The sequence below is a fragment of the Microtus pennsylvanicus genome, chromosome 8 (genome assembly GCF_037038515.1).
Source record: "Microtus pennsylvanicus isolate mMicPen1 chromosome 8, mMicPen1.hap1, whole genome shotgun sequence".
Taxonomy (NCBI): domain Eukaryota; kingdom Metazoa; phylum Chordata; class Mammalia; order Rodentia; family Cricetidae; genus Microtus; species Microtus pennsylvanicus.
This window is the reverse complement of record NC_134586.1, coordinates 78,037,123-78,051,178: the sequence shown is the minus strand read 5'-3', so window position 1 is coordinate 78,051,178 and position 14,056 is coordinate 78,037,123. Positions and strand designations below refer to the sequence as shown.

The 14,056-nt window shown below is 44.7% G+C and overlaps 1 protein-coding gene across 1 annotated transcript in view; it reads left to right on the top strand.

Annotated features, from left to right (window-relative positions):
- The window catches only part of Gng12 (G protein subunit gamma 12), a 107,771-nt gene that overhangs the window by 16,368 nt on the left and 77,347 nt on the right, over positions 1 to 14,056 (top strand). Inside the window, exon 2 of the mRNA XM_075983926.1 lies at positions 2,797 to 2,859. The gene's annotated coding sequence lies outside the window, so the exon portion shown is untranslated. The remainder of the gene's footprint in view (positions 1 to 2,796; positions 2,860 to 14,056) is intronic.

Genomic DNA, 14,056 nt, shown 5'->3' with positions numbered 1-14,056 from the left:
TGTTGTTGAAGTTTGTTGTAATAGGAGCGGCGGGGCTGTGTCCCCAGCACCCCGGCCACCTGCTAGCTTATGCCCCAAAATAACAACACACAAACTGTATTCATTTAAACACTGCTTGGCCCATTTCTATCTAGCCTCTTCTAGGCTAATTCTCACATATTAATTTAGCCCATTTCTAATCATCTGTGTAGCACCGGTCTTACCGGGAAGATTCTAGCCTACGTCCATCCTGGGTCGGAGCTTCATCGCGTGTGTCTGCCCAGGAGCGGGGAGCATGGCGTCTCTCTGGGGCGTCTGCCCCCAAGAGGAGAGCTGTCGAGTCTGAGCTCACTTCCTCTTCCTCCCAGCATTCTGTTCTGTTTACTCCTCCCACCTATGTTTTAACCTATGAGGCCAAGCAGTTTCTTTATTACTTAACCAATGACCTTCCTCCATCAGAAGTTCATTTATTTTATTTTTGTACCTTTGAAAGACTGTCTCTTTCTGCTCACAAAATTGTTCTGAGAAGTGTATAAAATATAAAAAGTGTTTTCAAGCCTTCTAAAGCCCAGAGATCAGCAGTGTCAGTGTCTACAACACGGTGCTCATGGAAGAGAAAGTAGAACTGTTTCCAACAGGTCGCATGTTCCTAAGAGCCCAGTTCGTGCGGTCACATGTAAGCTGGTTTATAACAATGTGAAGGACTGGAGTTACCAGGACCCACTTGGTCTCTGTTCCCTGTCAAGTGCCCTTGCTAAGAACCCAGCTGGAATTGCAGTTTTTCTGGTGGATAATGTCTTTAGTTGATTGTTACCATGAATTCAATGGGTTTTTTGGTGTTGGTGGTGTTGGTGGTGGTGGTTTGTTTGTTTTGGTTATTTTACCATGCTGAGGGAGATTAAGAGTAAATGTTGAGAATATGGCAAAATTAAAAGATTGGCATTCTCTAGAACTTCTCAACAGAAAAGAGTCAAAGCTGGCAGTCTGGAAGAGTGTTAGGGACAAGTCTGCAAGCTGTTTGCTAAGCGAGCCCAATTGTTTTTTTCTTTTTGGTTGCATGGCCCTGAAATGTTTTTCAATGATTTTTTAAATGTTCATCGTCAGTATTAGAAAGGAGCTTGTATACTGGCTGACAGATAGGACTTAAGTCCCAGCCCTGCCACTTTCTACTTGTGTGACCTTGAAGAAGTTACTTCATCTTTCCATGCCTAGGTGGCCTCTACTGCAAAATAGAAATAATTTACTGTGAGGTGTGAGTCAATTACCAATGTGCTGTGACTGACTTGGCACTTCCTATTGCCATTTTAATTAATTAAAGCTAATTAATATAATTGCAGGACCCAGTAGAGATAATGGGGGGATGCTAAAATTGTCACAGTCCAGCCTCTTTGAATTCTCCCAGGATAAATAATTCCCTTTAGCCCAGTGATTTGAGGTTTCTGTTTTCCTTGGCCCTGAACTCTGCTTTTGAATTTCCTCAGTATAGTATGGTGAGAAGATCACCAAACCACATTAACCCGTGCTGTCCTGGAACTCACTGTGTAGACTAGGCGAACCTCAAGCTCATGGCAATTCTCCTGCTTCAACTTCCCAAGTCCTGGGATTATAGGCACAAGCCACCATTTACCTCTTAAAGCATACTCTTGTGTAGTGATGAGGCAAGCAGGCCTGCTTTTCATCCCGCCTGGCTCCTGCACGGCTAGATTTACACCCGAAATAACAACACACAAATTGTATTCATTTAAACACTGCCTGGCCCATTAGCTCTAGCCCTTACTGGCTAACTCTCACACCTTGATTAACCCATTTCTGTTAATGTGTATAGCACCACGAGGTGGTGGCTTACCGGGAAGATTCTAACCTACATCCATCTTGCTCCGGAGCTTCATGGCGTCTGCCTGACTCTGGTTTTTTATTCCCAGCATTCTGTTCTGTCTTCCCTGCCTACCTATGTTCTGACCTATCAGGCCAAGCAGTTTTTTTTATTAATTAACCAATGAAAGCAACAGATAGATAGAAGACTCTCCTACATCACTCTTGACTTAGTTACTATTCTATTGATGCAAAGCAATATCATTACCAAAGCAACTTACAGAAGAAAGCATTTAATTGGGGGGTTGCTCACATTTTCAGAGGGTTAGTCCCTGATCATCATGGTGCTGGAGCAGTAGCCGAGGCTTTATATCCTGATCCATAGACAGCAGGCAAAAGAGAGAGACAACTTTAGCATCCTCCCTTCCCCCCATTATCTCTCCTGGCTCCTGGAATTGCATGGCTCTATGTTTATCATCATAATGAACTATCTGTGCCTCAGTTTCCTCATCTATCAGCTGAAGTTAACACCTAGGATGTGGGATTTTTAAACCTCAAAGGCCACCCCCAATGACACATCTCCCCTAACAAAGGCCACACTAATCCTTTCCAAACTATTAACTGGCAACCAAGCATTCAAACATATGAGCCTATAGGGGCTGTTTTCATTCAAAACATCATACTCTTATATTAATCTTCCAAGAGGTAGTAGACATAGCCTCTGCTTAAGATGTTCACCATATGTGGAGATAAAGGCCAGAAGGTCACAGCTCTGTGCTAGAGAGAAAAAAGATAGATTTTCTGTGGAAAGGGGCTTCCTATGCTTAGGCATTGATTCATACATATATCTTACAGCCGTGTTAACTTTCATTCTGTGACAAATGGAAACAGGCTCATTCATCTTAACAAGACCGTGTTTTGTTTATTTTTCTGTGTATGTGTGTTTGCTTTCTTTTGATTTGTTTTGTCTTTTTCTGACCCTAAATTGTAACCTTTTCCTCCTAGGTTTATATGGAAAGGACATTGGGGTGAGCTGAGCCTCTTCTCTATTTCTAGCTGGCCTTCCTGGTGAGTAGTCTTTTTTTTTTTTTTTTGACTGTTTCATATGTTAACCCTTGAAATAATTACAGCACATAAATTTGGATTTAGTGACTGATGCTTCCGGAAAGTAGTCAACACCTAATGGCCCTTGGTCTGATTTGACAAAGGGCCCAGCATGGATCGAAGGCTAGGAGGATTCCACAGTCTCCTGTGTGGGATTGTGAGCAGAATCCTAAGATGCTCCTGCAGAGAGGCCTTTTGAAAGAGAAGAGGGAATGGAGGCTCAGATTTGCCTGTGTTCTCAGAGCTGCTTGCAAGCAGTTGCTGGACTCCCAGTCTGGCTGCAGGTGCCAGCAGTGCCAGCCTTGTACCATAGGGTGCAGGCTGCCACCTCTGCCTAGGAGGGCACCCTCCAGGCTTGAGCTGTCCATTCTGCCTAGTGGTGAGAGCTGCCTGCCACACGTGGTTCTTGAGCACTACAGATATGCCCAGTGTTACCAAGACATTGGCTGCTTTCTTTCACTCAATCAATTTAAAATTTAAAGTCTATGGTTGTATGTCCATGTTGGACATGGCAGAGGAATGTGTCCTGCCCTCGGCTGCCTCACTGTGGTCAAGTGAAAGGCTGAACCTTCTCCCCCTTTCAGAAGGCAGCTCTTACCCAGTGAGGCTGGACTAGGACTCTCTCTGAGGCCCCCACTTTGAGTGCTTTCTGAGTAGACTAGGCTTTCTACCTTCATCGTAATGACTGTTCTGTGCCTCAGTTTCCTCCTCTGTAAGCTCAAGTTAACACCTACTCCATCCCTCAGGTGCTGGGAGAAATGTGAGCTTCAAAAGTCATGGAAGGAGATTCCTTCATAAGTGTTCTTTCCTTTTTAGTGATCGTCTGTGGTGTCTGGAAGCGCTTTCATCTGGGTACTAGTTATCACTTCTCTAAGACGCTGTAGTTGTATGGACTGGGTGTTTCAGGTTGGTCCCCATTGTGGGACCAGAGATACAGCTCTGCTCTTGTGAAACATGAGCTGGAAGGCAGAGTGCTGATGAGATACAGGTCTATTTGACCAGTGAGTGCTTGTGGTCAGGCTAACACTCCTGAGCTAGGAATTCTCTGACCTTTCACCCCCATGAGCTGGTTCATCTAGAAACCAAAGCAGGTATCCTTCTACTGGGGACTTTCTTAGGGTTTCTGATGCTGTGGTAAAACATCATAGCCAAAAGCAGCTTGGGGAGGAAAGTGTTTATTTCATTTTATAGCTTCTATAGTTATCAGGGAAGTTGGTGCAGCAACTCAAGGCAGGAATCTGGAGGCAGCAACCGATGCAGAGACAAGGGAGCAGTGCTGCCGACTGGTTTGTTCAGACTGCTTTCTTAGACCATCCCAAACCACCGTGTGCTGTGCCTTCCAGGATTAATCATTAATGAAGAAAATGCCCTGCAGGCTTGCCTACAGACCAATCTGGTGGGGGCATTTTCTCAACTACGGTTCCCTCTTCCCATGACTCTCTTTGGCTCCCTCATCTTTAGCCTTGCCAAGTCCCAGTTTCAGTATTTGGTGCCGTCTGTTCTTCAGGAAGAAAATCTTTCTCTTGAGTGTCAATTTCAACAGAGCCTCAATGGCTTTCAGACTCTTATTCCAAAACAGTCATTTTTAGTGAGTAGGACACAGTTTCACCTCCCTTCAGGAATGTGCCTCTCAGTTTTCTCTTCATAGAAGCTGCATAGACAGCTTCCTCTGCAAGGCAGGGCGGCAGCAAGCTGGGGCCAGGAAAGCAGCTCTGTTAGCCTTTCTGACATGTTTGCTCTAAGTGGTAAGATAATGTAAACAGGTTTTTGTGGGAACCCTGGAGTGCTGCTCATTGTGAAGTGACAAAGTCAGGGGTGCTCCTGGAAAACCCAGGAATATTATTTTATTGCATCAGAGTCTTTTGTGTTATGTTTTATGGGTATCTGAGCTTTTTTAATCCTTCAAATGCCACCACCAAAAGTTGTAGTATTGGTTAAAAAAATAAAAAGACAGAGAAATGTTAGCGTTCACATTTGGAGTTGCATTTTCTATGTGTTTTGAAAAAACTATAGTCTGTATTCACTATTGAAGTATTCTACACAATATTTGCATAACCCTGGAAGTACTTTGTTCTATGTGTTCATCTTCCCTCAGCTCATACCCTTACAACCACTAGTGTTTCTGCTGTCTTAGGAGTTTGCCTTTTCCAGAGTGTCCGCTAGTTGAGATTGCTGTAATATATAACCTTTCAAAATGGTTTATTTCACTTAGTAATATATGCTGGATATTTATCACCTACTAGAGGACATTCTAGTTGCTTTTAGAGTTTGGCCCTTATGGGCAAGCTGTACGAACACCTGTATACACATTTTCTTCTAAACATAAGTTCTCAGTTCATTTGAGTGAACACCAGAGAGCACAGTTACTGGATTGGTGTGGTAAGGAAGTCTGCATTTCATTCTGTGAGAAGTTAGCAAAGGGTTTTCCAAAGAGTCTGGGCCGCTTTGCATGCCCTTCATCGGCTCCTGTTGCAGGCATCCTCATTGGCATTTGGTAGCATTTGGTTGTGGATTGGGGACATTTTAGAAGGTGTGCAGTAGATCAGATTAGTTATCTTCTTATTGTTAAAAGTTTTTAACTTAAGGACCAAATCCAGGGCACTGGACCCCTATGTAAATGTTGTACTGCTTACTGTCAATTTTTAGGAGTTTTTTTCTTTTTGGTAATAAGCTTTTATCAGAAGTTTCTTTTGAAAATATTTTCATTCAGCCTGTGGTTTCTCTTTCCATTCTCATGACATAGTCTTTAGCAGAGCAAAAGTTCTTTTTTTCTTTTTTTCTTTCTTTCTTTCTTTCTTTTTCATTTTAACGAAGGGAAGCTCATTCGTTCTTTCCCTGGATTGTCTTTCCGTTATTTCCGGGAAGCCACTGCTGCTCCTGCCGTCATTTGGTTTTTGTTGCTATGGTAGTCCAGCATGGCACAGAGGTAGGGGTGGTAGGTTCTCCCAGCCATAGGTCACAGCACACCCAGAATTTGGACAGTGAATACATGCGGAAGACCCATACAATCCAGGATCCTAGCTCATGAGCCCTCTGCAGTGGGCAGGTCTTCCCACTTGATGTAACTCAATCAGCATAGTCAAGATAATTCCCCACAAATATGCCCAGAGGCCCTTCTCCAACATGATTTTAGATTCTGTCAAGTTCTCAATTGGCGTTAACCAGTATGATACCCAAGCCTCTCACATGTTTCTAGGTTATCTTATAGTTCTGTGGTCTCCACTTTCCTAACGCCGCAACCCTTTCATACAGTTCCTCATGTTGTGGTGACCCCAACCATAACATTTTCACTGCTGCTCCATAACTAATTTTGCTACTGTTATGAATCATAATGCAAACATCTGATGTGCAACCCCCAGAGGGGTCTAGACTCCAAGGTTGAGAACTGCTCTAGCTTCTAGTTTTTAATTCTGTCGTTAGATCTGCCATTTGTGTTGAATTCTTGTGAAGGTTGTGAGGCCTGTGTCTGGGTTTGTTTTTTAATGATTTTATTGAAAAGATGCCCATGCCATTGGCTTACTTTTCTTCAGTTCTGCTGCAGTTTCCAAAATTCTTGTTATTCATCTCTTGTAAGCTAGCGGTTTTATCATTTCTGCTTGTAAATGTGTTTAAATTCTGTTAAAGCAGACAATAGCTACATCATCTTCAGTTCTGTTGCCTAACACTTCTAGGTTGATGTGCAAAACATACCAATTTAGGAATATCATACGTTCTCCATTGATGAAACCCTAGGGCCACGTCGTCTTTAGTTACATTTATCCATATTTCCAAACACTTAGAAAGTTAAATCACCTACTTAGCAAACATAAAACCAGCTGGGATACCAAATGGCAGAATCCCTCTCCTAAATATATGACCTCTTCCCTTATATTTCTGTTTTCCCATTTTCTCCTAAAAATCTCAAGTTGCTTGATGTTAGCGAGGGTATATATGTTTTGAGGCTGGTTTCTGTGTTGTGTATGGGAATGGTTTCCCATGTTCTTACTCCAGGAAGGGCTTCTCACACCACAGTGGGCTGTGCTGCATGCTTATATGAACATCGGACGCAATGGGTATCCTCACTGTTTTGTAACTGTGGATGTGACTTGACCAGTTGCTTCCCTTACACTGTCTGCCTTGATTTCCTGTCATGGTGAGCTACAACCATGAACTATGGGACAAAATTATCCTGATCTCCTTTAAGATGCCTTGGTCAGGGCATTGTGCCACATCAGGAGCATGAACTACATGGGGTGAGCAGGGGTTCAGCAACGTGGGGAAACCCTGTCATAGGTCTCAGGGTTGACATCCTTAGGTAGAGACTGGCGGTCTGCTAAGAATACATTTTAAACGTTTCCATAGTCACAATGATGGGCTCTAACTGGCTTTCTGAGGGACTAAAAGTACCTCTAGATGGTTTGGCTCTGATCTGTAGCATTTTAACATTTCCACATTCACGAAGTTTGGTCATTTGGCCTTGTAGAATCATTGCCCCAGGTGTGTCTTTTTTTTCCCCCCTGGAAACTTGCTTATGACTTCATAGAGTTGTGAGGGTAAAATAAATAATGAGTACAAAGCACTTTCCTTGGACTGACTTGCGTGCTGTGCCTCAGGCTTGCACACGGAGTAGCGGAGGACCGACTACTGCTTCTTCAGCTCTTGGATGTTCTCCCACCTACTCCATATACAGAGATTAATATGTACCTCCCTCAACATCAGTGCTGTCAACCCGCTTTTTGATTCTTATTACACAGGAGAAGATTTTAAAGGAATTTGAATCCAAAATTTAAATAGAAATATCTCCCCTAACGGTGAATTGAATATTGAAAGAATAAGTGATTGTAACTGAGTCGGGTTGTGCTTTGGAAGGCTGTGCACCACAGAGATGCCTGGGACCGAGTCGGGCTGTGCTTTGGAAGGCTGTGCACCACAGAGATGCCTGGGACTCTTTGTGTCTATTCCTCCAAGAACCAGTCCTCTCCATGGTATTATAGCCCCATGCCTCTAAGTCCGGCTTCTGCAATCCACTTTGTTCTTCTGCCGCTCATCTTATACTATCTCTTAATCTTTGGAACTTCTGCCAGCGCGAGCCCACTTTTTGCCCTGTGTGCCTCAGGTGGCTCTTCCATCTGCTTCCATCTGCTTCATTGAGCATGTACTTTGTAGAGAGCTACACATAAGGAGAGAAGGACACACAGTGGGAGCTGTGGGAGAGTTGCTGATGCTGCTTAGACTGGGCAGAGGGGAGTCTTTGGCTGGATGTAGAGGCCGCCTGGGGCAGAGCTATCCTACAGGCTGTGAGGGACCTAGACCTTAAAGGTAAATGGGCACTATTCGCTCCAGTCTGACTCATCTTTGTATATGTAGGAGTGTTTGTGCATGTGTATGTATGTATTCTTCTGTGTGTGCATGGAGAGGCCGAAGGCTGATGTTAGCTGTCTTCATCAGTTACTCTCGGTCCTAGTTCGGGTTGGTGTTACAGTGATAAAACACTGTGACCAAAGCAACTTGGGGAAGAAAGAGTTTATCTGGCTTACACTTCCATAGCACTGTTCATCATCAGAGGAAATGAGGGCAGGAACTCAAACAGGGCAGAAGCCTGGAGGCAGGAGCTAATGCAGAGGCCATGGAGGAGTGCTCCTCATTGGCTTGCTCCCCATGGTTTGCTGGGCCTGTTTTTTTAGAGAACCCAGGACCTCCTCCTCCCCAAGGGTGGCCCATATCAATAAGTAAGAATCCTACAGAGGCGTTTTCTCAACTGAGACTAATTTGTGTCAAGCTGACATAAAACTAGCCAGCACATTCTCCATCTTATTTTTTGAGACCACGTCCTACACTTCTGTTTGGCAAGACTAGCTGTCCAAAAAGCTCCAACAATCCTCCTCTCTCCACCTCCCAGCACTAGGATTGTAGGCATACCACCATGCCTGCTTGTTACGGGGGTGCTGGGGATCTGAACTCAGCTCCTCATGCCATGTGGCAAGCACTGATCCACTGACGAGCCATCACAGCCCGTTTTGTCATGCTCACAACATGATCTTAACATGCCGCTTTTGGGTAAAGGTTGATTCTAGAGAAGAGTCGCAAGGGCAGAGTTTGGTGCCAGAAGCATCAGCCGTGGAATGGCTGGCTAGAAAACAGGGTGGGGCCTAAACACGCCCAGCTGGTGAGAGTGTGGGAGCTGAGTGGTTTTACAGGTATATCTTGAGCATCTCGCCTCTCATTCTCCATCTGGCCTCATTATCAGTGCCCCGTGTCCCACAGGTGTGTCTGTCCTTGTATTCTGTACCTTTCTGTGGCTTAGCTGTTCCTTTTCTACTGTGGACTTGGGCATGCTCTTCAGAGTGCTCCTCCTTTGCAACCTCAGCACTAGCTTCCTCGGTACCTTGGACTGGATGCCCTGTGGACACCTTCATATCAGGTCATTTTTCTGATCACCTGGACTTGGACCCTTGGAACGACATGAGACTTCTTTCTTCCTCTGTTAGGACAGCTCAGCAGGGCTGGCAGGTCTGCCTTGATTCACTCCTGTAGTCTGTAGAAACGCCTCCTCCCTCTCTGCCCGTTTCTTCCTTCCCCTCACCTGTTTCCCCCTTCTTCCTTTTTTCTCTCTTTCCTTTTTAAAGCAATATCTATGAAGCCAAGAACTGTATTCCTTTCCCTACATGCATTATTGCATTAAGTGCTCACAAAAGTCTGTGAGCAGTTAGTGTTGGTATCACTCTGAAACTCTGTAGTGCGGGAAAGTAAGGACCAAATGGAATAAACAACTTGTCCAAGCCCATGCAGTTCATCGTCGGAATTTGGGACAATCTGTGAGTTTGTCCAGCACCCTTCCTCATGAGCAGCCGAATCACTCCACTCCAGATTGGTCTCCTCTTGTCCCTTCTGTGCAGCCTTGGAGCTGGTTTCTTCTCATCTTCCCACAGCACACTTGTGACCCTGTCACTTCCCAGAGGACCTGTATGAACGCCCACCTCTCCCCGCTGTGTTTTTGCCATTATCTGTATTAATACTCACTCCACTCCATCCTGACTATGTTTCCTACCATTTTGAAGACATTGATTTATGGGAAACAACGTGGGTTTGGTGCCTTAGAAGGCCTGAGCTCAGCCCTGGAATTACTTCTGTCTGCTACTGTAAGAGGTAGTTCATTTCTCTGAGTCATGTGTCTGTTCATTTAGTGGGTATTGACTGCATGTGTTCTCCTGCAGTCCTGCATGAGGGACTAGAATGTTCAGATGTCCCAGTCTGGCCTTCTGCTCACCTTTGACTTCTTGCTGGACTGTCTTGGGTGATCCATGTGGAGTGTAGTTTGCCTGGTGCAAGGTACTCATCTCCCCAGAGCTGTTTTCTTCCCCTTCCCAAAGCTCCCTGCCTCCTGCAAACTTCTTATTTCAGCTTCTTCCAGCCTTCTGTCCCTTAAAAATTACAGGCAGTTTTTACATGTATCACACAGTCCTAGCTGGCTGGAAGTTCTCTGTGAAGTCAGTTTTTACCTCCCACCTCTATATGGGTTCTGGAGATCAAACTCAGGTTGTCAGGCTTGCACTGTTGGGTGACAGAGCCACCTCACTAGCTCCATCTTGTGTTATCTACGTACGGTTCAGCTGAAAGCTCCCTTATTCATTAAAGCTTTCTGGACCTTCTTTGCTGAGTAGAACTGTGTCATGTATGAGGGAGTTCAGCTGTTCCTGCTAATCACTTAAAAGCAGGTGTTTGCTGTGTGTGGTCGACCAGCCCCGAGGAGTCCTAGATCATTTCCGGTGATTCACAGGTCAGATGTGTTTCTATGATAATAAGATATGACTCGGTATTTTCACTGTTGACATTTGGAATATGATGCAAAAGAAGTGGTGGATAAACTTCTATTGCTTGATTATTAATCAGGCAATAGTCACATTCCTTACAACCATATGCTCAGAGTGGGAAAAAAAAGTGCTACTTAAGGATGTCCTTGAAGCAATAAAAATTATTTATCTAAGCCTTATTTCAAGACACATCTTTTTAATTTACCCTGCGACACAATCAAGGAATAGTGCTCTTCTCCAGACCATCAAGCCTGGTGCCTTGAGGAAACACTGATTATTTTATTGCACAATTAACTATCCCCCCACCCCTTTTAAACTGGTTTCTCTGGTGAGTTCTCTTATTCGCATAGCTGATGCCTCCCAGACTTGACTGAGGACAGTACAGCACTGGGTAGGATCTTCTTGCCCGTCTGACTTTGGACCTAGAAGTGTGGTACACTGTCCTAGGTCACAGTGATGCTCATGGCTGAACAGCAGTAGAGGAGTCAACCTCTACTGAGGCATTTCGGTGACTACAACTCTTAGCATGCGTAGTCATACGGTATAGGATTCTCTTTTTCCCTTTAGTCTCTCAAACCTTCTGACACTCCTAAAAATTGAGAATCCCACGAGGCTTTTATTTGGTTTAATCTCTTGACATAGATAATAACTGCTGGCCTCTACCATAGGAAACTGAAATTGGGAAGTTTAAAAATGTTTAGTTCATTACAAAGATATTTATTCCCATGGGGCCCCACCCATAGACAAAGAACTGCAGGCAATTAAGGAATACTGAGAATGAGAGAAAGTCTTCCCAGAGATGAGCCCCCTGGTTTCTTATCCCATCATGAGTGGCCAGCCCTGGATTGTAGTGTTTACTATGCTGATGAGGTAGGCAGCCCCTAGGTGGTTTCAGGACGAGGGCTGGCTACACCAAACAACAAAGCAGAACACTATGGCAAGAACAGAGGCTGTGGGAGAATCGCAACACTCCAACCTCATTGGAGGGAAAAGCTTATGTTGGCTCATGATTTTAATTGGCCAGCCATGCCTGTGGAATGAAGACTCCACAAAAAAACTGAAAAGAGTGCGTTTTGGAGAGCTTCCTGGTAGTTTTTAGAATTTGATGCTCCTGGAAAGGGCATGATAGTTCTTTGTCTCTTCCCGCAGGCCCTGTTGTAGCTCTCCATCCCTTTGTCTGGTCTTCATCCATGTCATTGTTAATATCCTGTTATATAAACCAGAAATGTTCTCTGAGTTCTGTGAACTGTTCTAGCAAATTAATTGAGCAGAAGATGGGAGTTCTAAAAAAACCTGTCTTTAGCCAGTCAGTCAGAAGCATGGGTAAAAAGTCCTTGGGACTTTTGCCTAGAGTCTGAAGTCTTAGGGGATGTGCCTCAAGTATGAGATAAAATGCTTTCTCCAGATAAGACAATCTGAGAGTTAAATTGAAGGGCATCCAGCTGTATCCATCTTGTTTGCTAGTGCACACAGGAAGACCTGTACACATTTGCTTGCAGACATCTGGGCTGACCACTCAGAAAACCGAGACTGATTCTCTTCCCTGTATTTCCAGCATCCCGCTGTACCACCCGAGAGAAAGGCCCCTTTTGTGCTCTGGACGTTCAGGAAGAACAGTGGCTGTTGTCCTAACTAGTGTGTGTCCTTAATCTACCTCTACTCCAAAGTCACAGCTGATGGAAGCTGATGACAAGGACCCTTAAATCCAAGTCGGCTCACCCCAGTCTCAGCACCAACACCGTGTACTCAAATTCTTCATATGAAGTTGAAATAGGGGATTTGCATGTGAAGATGAAAGACACTGAGGTCAGAAGCCAGGGGACAGCTGGGGGAGTCACCCAGTTTCTGGGAAGACTGTTAAAGAGGCCACCAGGCAGGCTCTGAGTGAATAGAGAGGAGAAAAATTCAGCTGTAGCAGGGGCTGTAGAAGCAGTTTGAGAAGGCCTTAGATCCTCTTCAGTGTGGTCTGGCTCCTCATGCTGCCTGGAGAGCAGAATCCAGACCTTTTATTTTTGATACCACTTAACTGTTTTTAGTTTTTGCGGGCCTTGTTGTCATGGATATTTTTATGATTTACAGTAGGGAGCCAGAGAGATGGCTTGATTGTTAAGAGCACACTGGCTGCTCTTCAGAGGATCTGGGTTTAATTCCCTGTACCCACATGGTAGCTCACAACTGTAACTCCAGTTCCAAGGGCCCCAGTGCCTTCTTCGGGCATCTGTGGTCACTGCACAACCATGGTGCACATACCATACATACATACATACCTACTTATGCAAAGCATACAAATAAACTAAAATAAAATCTTGAAAAAAATTGTAATAGAAGGCTTTTCCCTTCCATAAAAGTTTAATGTATATGAAGGTAAGTAGGAGTTAGTCCAGGAGAAAGAAATGTCCTTAGAGGACATGGAGCTAACTAGATCTGGCAAGACTACAGTAGACCAAGGCACTCCAGACCACAGCAGGACCAAGCCCAGAGGCAGGGGTGAAAGGAAAGGAGATCATCAGAGCAGAGTAGGGGCTAGGTTGTTAGCTCAGGCTACCTCATTGTGAAAGTGTGCTAGAAAGCACACAAAAGAGACTCACAGAGTCGTGGAGGGGAAAGAAACCCCTCAAGGTTTTTGAAGAGGGGACTGAAAATGGAGCTTGGGCAAGAGTGGACTGGTCCGGGTGGCAGAAAGGAGGTGAGGAAAGACTGGGATAGTTTCTAGGACAGCCTAAAAATCCACTGGTGACCACGACAGGGCTCCTCACCTCAGCTTTGTTTACAGGAAATGTGGGGATCTGGGGCTGCCTGTCGCCTGGAAAAGGCCATGACTCAGGGAAAGGCTTTATAGCTAGTGATGTGTGTGCACACACGGTATGTGCCTCCCACAGGTAGCCCTGGAGCTGGGTTAGAACCTCTTCTGATAAAGTGTGGAAAGTCTGACTGGGAATTAGTTCTACAGTTTGGGGGATTTTTCCAAAGTTCAGAACTTAAAAAGGGGACTTTTTGTGCAGGTCACCGACCCCTTAGTTGGGCTCCCTGGGGTCCTGGTGTGCGGTTTATTTGTGTGCTTGTGTCTTGTTTTCATATTTACCTAAGTCGCTGTTTAGTGCGGCCTTACTTAGGTGTGCTTGCCCTGCAGCAGGATGGCCGCCCACTGACTGCTCTGATACCCACGGAGATCTTAAAGGAGAGAGTTTTCATCCCCAGTCTTGGGCTTCATGGCAGGACAGATTAGGTATTATGAGAAAAATAGTCTGAGAATTTACTTCTAGGAACGTGACTTTTATACTTTATCTGATACTTTTTAATTCATGAAATTGTCCAAGGGAGAATAAGCCAGAATCAGAGAACAGTGAGCTGAGAGTGGACCTGTTTCGGTC